Below are 12,157 nucleotides of genomic sequence, written 5' to 3'. Positions count from 1 at the left end.
AACAAACAAACAAGCATTTCTTGAGAGTACATCTTGTGTACGTGCAACACAAACGCACATTTCTTTCTTTCCTTTCCACATTTCATACCAAAAGACTTGTTTTCTTGTCAGAACAGTGTCATCATCTTCTGTGCACATTTGTATGTATGTATGGGGAAGTTAAGCATGCTCACAGGATCATTACTTTTAAAAATGCAAATGTTCTTGCATGCACAAGTTCTTATCTTGCACCCAGAAGATAACAGCTTGTGGAACAATGAATATAAGATTTGCATGAAAACTCCTATACATAGTGTCCAGCCTGCAGATGTTTCATTAGACAAGATAAATACTCTCTTGATAAATGCTTTCTGAAATGATCATAATGTCTCACAAGAGCCAATTAAAAATCCCACATTGGTGTCTGTCCTGGCCTGAGTTTTATTTGATGGATATTTGGAACCATTTCAGCCTTCATCTACACATCACATGGTATAATGCAACCACCATATTGAAAATTTAAGGTGGCTTGTAGTTTTAGAAATCTATGTTTTAAATAGTCCAGCATGTTTATGATTGTATATTTCAAAGCTGCATTTAAAAATCATGTGATTTCAGAGGACAGGTATAACTCAGGTTATCAGTTTTGGTGAGTACTTTTGGATGTAATTAATAATGACTACATTTTAGGGCACTTTAAGTCTTACAGAATTAAATGTACTGCAATAGGAGAAATGCGAATGTTTTGGCACAAGAGACAAGCAAATTCAATTAAATTCTAGTGAGTGTTCTGAGTGATTGGCCAGATCACGTGTAGACCACAAGAGGGCTTCATATACTCATTTTGTCAGAGACAGTGACTCTTTTGGTATTTACCCTCAGAAAGAGACTCTAATGTTGTATAAATATATGAATAAGCCACTAAAAGATTATTAATGATGAGTGTTTTCCATTCCAAATAACATTTGTGAAACACTCATTGTTTCTATTATACTCAGGAAAACATCTGGAAGAATTAAAATGTTAAATTTTGTAAAAAAAAACAAAAAAAACAAAAACAAAAAACAAAAACAAAAACAAATAAAAGAACAAATAAAACTAATAATAATGAAATAAACACATGTAATAGCTCTGAGTGTTTTTTTTTTTTTGGGGGGGGGGGGATGTTATATAGAGATTGAAATGTGTCAGCAACAAGCACATTTCAACTCCAATTACTAAAACGTAACATAAATTCTTCTCATGCAGAAGTAAAAGCCCATTGTCACCAAAGCATCTCTAGTATCAGCTGTGGCTGATTTCCTTGCATCCTCACCATTGTTCACGTTGACCTGTGGGATAGCAGATAGCCGCTTGCCTTCTGGTAGTGTCATCCTTTTAATCTCGATCATCTTCCCCATCTTTGCTGCCATGTGGCCATGCTTATGCACCCTAAATGACATCCCTGTTTTTGCTGCAGATCTTACTGAGTTGGGTCAATGAGCTGATCCCATGCTTGCCCTTGGCATACAGTTTCATCTTATCCATTAGGACAAAGGGTAACATTTGCCTGTTTTGTCAGAGATCATCATTGTCTTTACTGGAACCAGGAAATGACATGAAAGGAAATTTTAAATATGTGTAGCTTGGATTGGCACACCTATCTCATCCTGATATCATCATTCTTAATAAATCACCTGTCTTAAATTTTTTTAGAAAAAAATAGTTCAATTCAATCTTTTCTTTTACAAGTTCACAGAACAGGTCATGAGACTAAACTGGTAACGATCATAGAGACTATTTATATGCCACATCTCGCTGTTATAACATTAAGGTTTTTTTTTTTCTCTGTTTGAAATTTACGGAAATAGTGCAATAGACATAAAATCACTGAAATCTGGTCTTCTTTCTGTTCACTATCAACTGCAGTGTAGTCTACGCACTTGAGAGGAAGTGACAGCACTGAGGCCCCTAAGGGTAGGATTGTTGTGACCAGACTTTGTGCCTGTCACATTGTGACATTTACCAGCAGGGTCTGTACTTACAGAAGAAATCAAATGTGATTGTATAGCATTTGGGAAGAGCCAGGGGTCTAGAAACAACTGTATAATAACTGCCAATTTATACTATAAATGTATAGACAAACACATTGCGCACTACCAACCAATGTAATGTAGATATTTGAGGTAGCCATAAAAAGGGGGGAAATATATTTATCTGAAAGCTTGCAACATTATTGCAACCACTTTGAAATCTCAGACAAAGTCACATTTTTAGACAATAATAACACCCGCAGGGCAAGAAGTAGGGTGTCCTTCACAGCCAATTGTCAAGTAATAACTCACAGATTTCATCTTATCTCAGTTTTCTCTCCCCTGTCCTCCCACTTGGGAAGCAGAGGCACACATCAGGTGTTACATGCAGTGGTCCCTCTTCATTGTTCAGCTGTGTGTTCACACGTTTTATTATGTGATACAAGATTTTACCATGTGCGTGTGAAGAATGCTGGAAAAACTCTTGTAAGCAAGTCAGACCTGAAAGTATAGACAAAGAGTGTGTGGGCCACTTTGGCACATACATAGCTGGCAATACTTAGCGATAAGTAAAACTGGAAACATCCCTCATTTCTTTAGATTTTTGTCTCCCAGTGAATCAGACTTTCTAATTTTTGGTCTTGAGGAATAGGCTTTCTTTCCTTTGGACAATGGCTGCTTTTCCACTTTTTTAGTCCAGGCCTTATAACTGAACATTTAAATTGCTTGATAGATTCTTAATCATCCAGATAAGGAATTCCCAAAAAGCTGATTCTGTTCATCTTAATGTACCAGAAAATGCCTGTTAGATTAGCAAATAAGACGTTTTAAATTTCCCTGTTACAGAAACACACAATTTATACATACAAATAGACTGCCTTCGCCCATTCTTCTTGCAGTGTTTCTTTTTGTCAGAAGAACCTCCTTAAGGAGTGACCAGTGAAGCCTGTCTTATTTAAGCCTCTGGCTTACATAGTCAAATGTTTTTGTTGATATTAAGGTGTGTTATGGGTGCTTTTAAGTCTGTTAAGTGATTATGAAAGCAAATAACGCACATAAAGCACATATGCTGAGCACAGTATAAGGCAGATTGTGTGCAATATGTAGTGTGTGCTTGGTTTGAGTGTATTTAGTTGTTTCCAGTCTCTGTACAGTCATAATTAGTTCCTGGTTTACATTAATAGCCATGAATCAGATTCATTCCTGATGGGTGGTGTCCTCCAAGGCTGTCCTTTGTCACCTATTTTATTCATAGTATTTATGGACAAGATTTCTAGGTGCAGCCAGTGGGTGGATTGTGAAGGGTTAGTTGATCCTTGTTCCTCTTGAGTCTGCTTTTCACAGATGTGGTTCTGTTGACTTACCATCAATCTACATTCCTACCTATGTCACAAGCTGTGGGTAGTGACTGAAAGAATAAATTAATGGATATAAGAGATGCACCTGAGCTTCCGGTGAAGGGTGTCTTGGCTCAGGCTCAGAGATAGGTTGAGGAGCTTGATCATTAAGGAGTGGATCAGAGTAGAATCACTACTCCTCCACATCAAAAGGAGCCAGCTGAGGTAGTATGTGCATCTGACTATAATGCCTCCTGGGTACCTCCTAAGTTATGTGTTTTGGGCTTGTACTACTGGAAGGAGGCATTGAGGCATACTGGAGAGATTCCATATCTGGGCTGGTTGTGTGTTTATTTTAATTTCTTTATACTGCGGTCAAAGTGACCCTGATATATTTTAATTTTATGATTTAAAAACAGGTAAATAATGGTTATTTAGAATTACTGAAAACTAAGTGATCAAAGGACAGTAAATAAGCATTGAAGCAATACAAAATTGTACTCGGGATGAAAGCTGCATGTTTCATTAAAGTATAGAAATATCAGCAAAATAATAATATAATCACTTTTTCTTTAGTTAATATTCATTAGTTAATCAATATTAGCTTGTGGCTCCATTATATAACAGTGAATGCATTTCCTTTGCAAGCAAAAGTCACAGGTGAGGTGTCACAGGCATCTGGCATAAACCTCTGACAAATCAATTCAAATCAATTCAATTATTCACATATCACAACAACAGTCGCCTCAAGGTGCTGTATATTGTAGGGTAGACCCTACAATAATGCATACAGAGAAAAACCCAATAATCATATGACCCCCTATGAGCAAGCACTTTGGCGACAGTGGGAAGGAAAAAAACCCCTTTAACAGGACGAAACCTCTGGCAGAACCAGGCTCAGGGAGGGGCGGGGCCATCTGCTGCGACCAGTTGGAGTATGAGAGGGAAGACAGGATAAAAGACATGCCGTGGAAGACAGCCAGAGATTAATAACAGATATGATTCAATGCAGAGAGGTCTATTAACACATAATGAGTGAAAAAGGTGACTGAAGAAGAAATACTCAATCCATCATGGGAAGGATTCAGGTCCCCTGATCCAGCCCTAACTATATGCTTTTACACTCAATGTCATTTACCCTTACCTGAATATTGTATATTGTATATTGCATAGCTTTCTTGTTAAATTGTATTGTATTTATTTAAATTTTTACTTTTTAATTATTTTATTTGCATTTTTTAATCACTCTCTTATATTTAAATGTTCATTGCTATTTCATCTAGGGTTTGAGAGTAACGAAATTTCTATTCTCTGTATGTCCTGTACATGTGGCAGAATTGACAAATAAAGTTGACTTTGACTTTGACTTTTGACTTTGAAAAAGGAAAGTTTTAAGCCTAATCTTGAAAGTAGAGATAGTGTCTGTCTCCCAAATCCAAACTGGGAGCTGGTTCCACAGAAGAGGGGCCTGAAAACTGAAGGCTCTGCCTCCCATTCTACTTTTAAATACTCTAGGAACAACAAGTAAGCCTGCAGAGTGAGAGCGAAGTGCTCTAATAGGGTGATATGGTACTACAAGGTCATTAAGATAAGATGGGGGCTAATTATTCAAGACTTTTTATGTGAGGAGCAGGATTTTGAATTCAATTCTGGATTTAACAGGGAGCCAATGAAGGGAAGCCAAAACAGGAGAAATATGCTCTCTCTTTCTAGTCCCTGTCAGTAGTCTTGCAAAAATGCTGAACTACTCACTGTGACCCCTCATGCCAACGGAGCAGCTGAGTTTTAGGCAATTAAAATCCTAAGACCAGTGGAGTAATTGTTTTTTGTTTTTTCCACAGAAGTAATCTTATTTATTAAATGTTTGAAAACGCTCTGATTTTGTTCAAGAATACCAAATTACATGTAGGCATTAAATGCAAATAGTTTCCACCATGTGTAGTTTTGTCATTTTCGATGACTTGACTCACCTTTGCTGGTGTCAGATTTTTTTAATCCAGTCATGATTTACTGATTTCTGTTTTTCTCAGTGACTGTTATATGCAGCATTTTCCTAAAAACAAAAATAGAAATCTTGCAGTCTGTGAACATTTCTAATCAATTCTGTCTTTGTAGCTCAATTTCTCTACTGTATATATTCACTTTTCTTGCCAGTTAAACATGTGCTGATAATCTTTGACAGATATGATTGTGAAGGTGGCGTTTGGCGTTAAACGGTGACATGATGGCAAAGTTGTCTTGTTACCCTCTACTAGATTACATACTTAGAGAACCTCAATACCCTGTGACCTTGAATGAAATGAATCATTGAACCTTACATTTTCACAGATTGGCTTGTCAATTTCTCTGCCCTTATTGGTTAAATTTGAAAATTTATGCTACACATAGATTTGCAATAATATCTTTGCAATATTTAAAAGCTCCATAATGAATATTGTGTTGCTTCTATTGATCTCAGTTTGCAATAAGATTGGTTTAGACCCAGCAAAGCTGGTCAAAGCCTCTGTCGTTCACATTGCACTTAAACACACAAACCTATCCACATCCACACAAGAGAAGAAAAAAATCATTGGTGAAAGTGGATGCCATGATTGACTTTGTCTTTTTCTCTTGATTGAACACTGCATTCACTGGGCCACCTCATCCCAATGGGGTATTGGTTTTGTGAATGAAGTGGCCCAACTCCCAGATGACAGTATTGATATGGCCTGGAAGACAGGACAATATTTACAAGCTAGCCTGCCCTTGCATCCTGTGTTGTCCATTAAGCCCCTCTACTCGTAACGCGTGGGTAATGGCCTATCTGTACACCATAATCAGACAGACACACACATCCCCACTGACTGTAAAAAAGCCATCAATATAAGACACACAAACAAGCACACACATGGCTAGCTGCTGCATTGACACAGCTGCAGTCATTATTCACAGGAGGGGGTCTTGAGTGAATGTGTGTGTGTTTGTGAGGATGGTAGGGAGGATGAAAAAAATGACAAGCAGAACTACTATATCTCCTGTGAGTCAGCTGCATCAGAAGGATGTGCATGTAAAACAAATTCAGCAGAGCCGTCAATCCAACTTAGGGCAGCTCACGCTTTCCACACTTTGAGTGCAATTTACTTTAATCTGCACCAATAAGCAATTTCAATCATGACATCTTGTTTGTTTGTTTTGTTGTGCCCGTTGTCCTCCATCAGTCTAATTCTGCAGCGACAGCTAAACCTTTTAGTTAGCAGGAAAAAATGTCCATAACACCTGCTATCACATGAGCAGACACCCACAATGGCAGTTTTAGTGCTTTTGTTATACTTTGCTATAATTTTAACATCAAAACGTTGACGACAAAACTGCCTTCATTCAAATTTGGACAGCCAAGGATATTCTGTCAAGGGCACACTTACTTTAATGTTTGATCATTTTCATTTTTATTAACAGTATTAGTGTGCCGATATAGCAATATCTTTAAAAAAATAAAGCTAATTATTACGTTTTATGTCCTTAAGTACAGGTAACTCTTTCCTGTGAATGTCAGTAGGCCGATCTTTTATATAACCTCCGAAACCTTGAATGTTTTTTCTCTTTTGCCAACCAGATCTGTGTTGGCACACTGTTATTTTAGAGTAATTTTTTCCTGTAACTTACCCAGATGTACACATTTTTATTGTTTTCAACAAGTTTCTGTTTTTACCTCTGAATGCCATGCTGTTACATTCTTGCTTCTCTTAAACAGAAAGTTATATTCACTCTCAATAGAATAGGATACTTTAAACAAAAGAGGATGAATAGAAGGACATCAATATTTATAAAGTACCTAGAAATTCTCAACATGCTGTGAGCCTGGTTCTGCCATAGTGCTCTTCCCACTCAGGAGAAGACTGAAATTGAGATTCTTTTCCTTATATTTTAGGGTGAGATGACTGCAAATATAACTGAACTGAATTTAATTTTAAAAATGCCTGTTTTATCAGGTCAAGATGAAGAAATACAAGTGATCCCTGGAAAACACAATGTGTTCTTTGCAACTTATACATTTGACATCTGATGCAAAATAATGAGCACAGTACTTCAAATTGTTGGAAAAATGGTGCTTGTGTTTTCAATTCAAGTCTAATGTCAGGGTCCACATGTATTTAAATCTGTGCAGTTACAGTTTGCTGTCAATAGTAAAGCTCGGTGAAGGATTACACAATCCATGTTCTCATATTATATAAAATATCTACTGATGCTTTTAACATATCAGGATAATTAATATGGTGAACTAAATCGTACCTTAGGTCCCCAACATCCTAAAGATAACAATGCAAATATTCTGTTTAATCCCGTTTCCCCATCATCTAGAAATAACTATGGTAATTGTTGTGTGGCAACCAGGAATCATTACTGCAAAATGTTGTGAACTGTATGCAAAAACGTGTGAATTAGCACACTGATTAAGATAGGCCTGAAAGCTGAATCTGATTATTAATTTAAATGCTAATTCATTTTCATCATTTTATTAGTAAGAGGAAACTAGGCTAAACTGGCCAAAAGGCCAAGAGGTTAAAATATGATGATGTTTTGCGTTTGTTTCCTTTCATAGGTCTTAAAGTGTGATAGGAGCATGCTTATGGGGCCAGAGTAGTGTATATTCTGTGTATTTATTCATCGATTTACATTTGTGAACTGTAATTTAAAGAGCTATACAATTATTTTGCCTGTATCACTATATATAAACAGTTTATTTGACAGTGGTGTAATATAAAATAGCCGTAACACCCATGTTTGATTCAGACATGTTTTTTTCTGTCTGGTTTTCAGATGAAGGAAGGAAGGAAATATTATTATGAAATTTAGTAGAAATGTGTAGTTTTACATTTTTCAGCCCTGATTCATGGTCATTATACTAAAACTAAGTTTCCAGGTAATCATCAGATTTTTTGAAGTTTGTTTTATTAGGTTATTAACAGGGAATCAAATACATTTGCTAACATTAAATAGAAACTACCACAAGTGTTTCCAGGAAATAGGCCACAGCATTAAACATGTTGCCTTCAAACAAAGAATAATGCCGTGGTATAAGTTATAACTTATGCTCCCTGCATTATTCTATTCTGAGAACTACTGTATCTCAGAGGAGATATAGTACTCCTGCTTGCCTTTATTATATGGTAAAGGTCTCCTAATATATTAAAATATCAACCCATATTACCTTTTCATGAGATTACTGCCACTTTAAAATCAGTGTATAAAAACTACCCCACTATTATCACATTAATATCTATATCTTAAGTATCCATTTTCATGCATGTACATAAATGGCTTAAACAACAAATGGCTGTATGGCAGAAAAGGCAAATGTAGCACTAGGTTTAGCTGAGGCTCCAGCTTGCTGATTTTCATCATGGGCTGCAGAAGCTTGGCCCCTCCAGGCTACTAGAGGACTCGGGCCCATTTAGGAAAGGTAAATCTAATTAGGAGTCTCTCCAGCTACAAAGCTCTGTGTCACTGCTGGAGGGGAAATGGGTAAAGCTACAGCATCACCGAATTGCTTCTTTGTCACTGGCGCTGGCTAGTGAAAACGTACTTACAGACAGCGTCGTATTTGTATACATTAGTCTGGGATTTAAAAAAAAAAAAGCAGAGTCATTAGTGAGTTTCTCCCTAACTTCAGATGCTTGAAATGCAATTCAGGTCAGTGGATTTAACAAATCAACATGTATTATGTATATCTAAGGAGAAAAAAAGGAAACTACAAATTACTGTATAGTGCTATAAATCCTGGAATCGAAATATTCATATTTCCTTTATTCCAAGTGGCCAGTAAACAAAACAATAAACTTATTTGTGCTACCTGTGACCAGTTCTCCGACCACTTATAGTGATTGATGAAAATCAATCACCACAAGTGGTCTCAGAACTGTTTGTGAAAATTTATCCTGCTGAGCATATCTAATATGACAAACACAATAGATATTTGAATGCATCCGGACCACAGTCAGACTTATCAGATATGACATTTAGAAAAGCACAGGACGCTTTCAAAAAAAAAAAAGAAAGATCAATAAAGATGTAAAACACGTGTACCCTTGAGCACTGATATGTATGGCAGAGAATAATCAACAAACACTTTAAAAGGTTAAAGCCCCTGTTTGCTTTGAAATAAGCTATTGAGAGTTTGAGTTTCTCTCAACATCTTTCCTTACCATCATAATCTGCTGTTCCTCTTCTAAATGGCCATTGAGATTCATTTGACACGTGTAATGTGTCTTTTTCCAATGAAAACTATGATTAGTTTAGTCTTTGCGCCTGATTTAGAAACCTTCAATCACCTTGCTCAGTCATAAACATGAAATTACATTTGCACATTGTGTGAATGTTTGTGCCTCTGCAAGAACAAACTACGATTGAGGCCAAAAGCCTAAATGACTTAAAAACTAGAATGAACTAAAGTGTGATTGGAAAGACTCCAATAATCATAATGGGGTTACAACAGCCTGCTGGTTGTGTGGGTAATGCGTACGGTTATGTCGCTGCCACAGTTGTAATTATCGCCCACCATGGCACCAACGTGATGACGTCAGTCATGAACCATTGAGCTCCACTTTTTCAACCTCACCCCCACCCCAAGAACATTCTGTGTCACTGCTGTCATTACACATGCAGAAAGAGGTAATAGAGAAGCACTCTGGATGATTACTCATTCCACTTGGCAGCTGTATTTTAATACATGGAAGGACAATAACAGTTATCACTAGTCATACATTCTCTTTAAAAAACAACGGGTAAAAAGTGTGTTTGAGTCATTAAATATAAACTATAAATTAGTTAGATCATGCTTCCTTTGCAAAATATTAACTTCTTAGAGTTTTAAGTTAATGTCATTGCTATAAATATCGAATTTTGTCTCCTTATCCATCCGTCCATCCATCCATCATCTAATTTTCTAACATTTAAATTCAAAATCTCTCATAAGAATTGATTTAGTTCTACCTGACTCTGAAGGCCCTAATACAATAACTTAATAATAATAATACTATATAGGTATTTACATAGGTTTGTGGGTGAGATTGGGAATGGTGAGATGAGGTGGTGGGATACTGGCTTACACTCACAGGAAGAATATTCTGTGTTCAGATCCACTTGTTGGCATGTTCTCACCGGGCTGCGCAGTTCTCCCCCCACAGTCCAAAGACATGCAGGTTAGCTTAAGTAACGATTTTTAAATTGGGTGTGAGTGTAACCTTGAATGGATGTTTCTATATGTGTTAGCCCTGTGACAGACTGGTCACCTTCAAGGTGTATCCTGCCATTTGCCCTGTGACTTCTGGTATCAGACAAGCAAAATGCACTTTGAAAAATGCAGCAGTGTCAGCAAAGCAGGTAAAAAAAGGGCCTATATTATGAAATGATGAATGTCAACAGTATGGGTTCAAAATGGTTTATATATGTTTTATAAAAGCAGTCTAGCACATTGGTAGGCTTTAAATTTAGCAGCATTCAAGTGCTTTGGTAAGTAACAGTGAGTGAAACTTTGTGTCCACAAGAACTTCACAGGACAACTTCCTTATAAACAACTTTTTGAGGAACTGCAAGTCACAAAATGTATTTGTGATTTATTAATTTTTCATTATTTTAAGTTTCAGTTCCATCACACTACTTTCAAACTGCAAAGACCACCTGCGATATTTGAAAGCAAGGAGGGCAAGAGGTTCTTTTTTTTTGAAGAAATGTGATTTTAGTGAAATATTGTATAAAACATGATAGACTTAGTGTTTCACTGCTATTGATTTATCTAATAAGTGAAAGATCTCTAGTTCTTGCCTGTGAGGAGATACAAATCCCTTAGGGGCAGCATAAGGAAGGGCATCATGTTTAAAAAATCTTCAAAATCAAATATGCAGAGCTACCTGCTGTGGTTACCCCTTGGGCACAGCTGAAAGCAGCTTTTCTTAATACTAATTCTCAAACTGTGGGGCAGGCGCTACTGATGGTATCAGTCTTACTCTAATGCATACCGTACACGTAGAAGATGAGAAACAAATTTAAAAAGAAAAAAAATGTAACCCCGACAGGCACTTACTGTTGCTTCAGTTAGTTGCAAAGTTCTTCTTGCACTTTTGTAATTTTTAAGGTTTGGAAACATTAAAACACCCATTTGTTTTCTGGATGGACTCATATACCATATACCAGCCATATTGGATTTGAATACACATCATATAAATCAAATAAGTACACATTCTTAAATGCAAGTTCATAAGGGTCTTGCTGGCTACAAAGGAGGCACTAAGCTGATGGCCTCATTTTGAGGTTGTTTACCCAACAATATTACAATTAATAGGGCATTTATTTTGTTTCTCTTCTTCATCAACTAGATGAGTCCATTGACCCCCACACAGGTGACCAGCATTGTTCAGCAGAGAGAGAGAAAAGAAATGTGGAGGATGGTGAATAATAGCCCAGCTGGTCGTGTTAGCTGCAATTAGCCCGTCTGAAGTCCCACAATTATACAGCTGACACTCACAAAGCCACAATGCTGCAGCTGAATCAATACATAATTGTAATAATTATCATCCTGGTGTCATTTGGGGACACATCCAACACACATCCACAGAGGTAGTGGCTCTTCAAGTCCAGTGTTTCTAACAAAAGGAACCTCGATACCTGGTATTCAACTCAGCAGTGATAATGAGTCAGCCCAGCTAAATGCTGCCAAAAAGGACTTTCTTTGCTGTTGAGCTACTGTACACAGTGAACAGGTGTGAGCCAAAAAGAGGAAAGAATATCACAATCAACAAAACCTCAAAGTCAGATCATTTACAAGTTTTTCCAAACAGTTTCCAAAACACTCTG

Source organism: Astatotilapia calliptera, chromosome 7, assembly GCF_964374335.1.
Source record: "Astatotilapia calliptera chromosome 7, fAstCal68.1, whole genome shotgun sequence".
Taxonomy (NCBI): Eukaryota; Metazoa; Chordata; class Actinopteri; order Cichliformes; family Cichlidae; genus Astatotilapia; species Astatotilapia calliptera.
Note: the sequence above shows the minus strand (reverse complement) of the source record.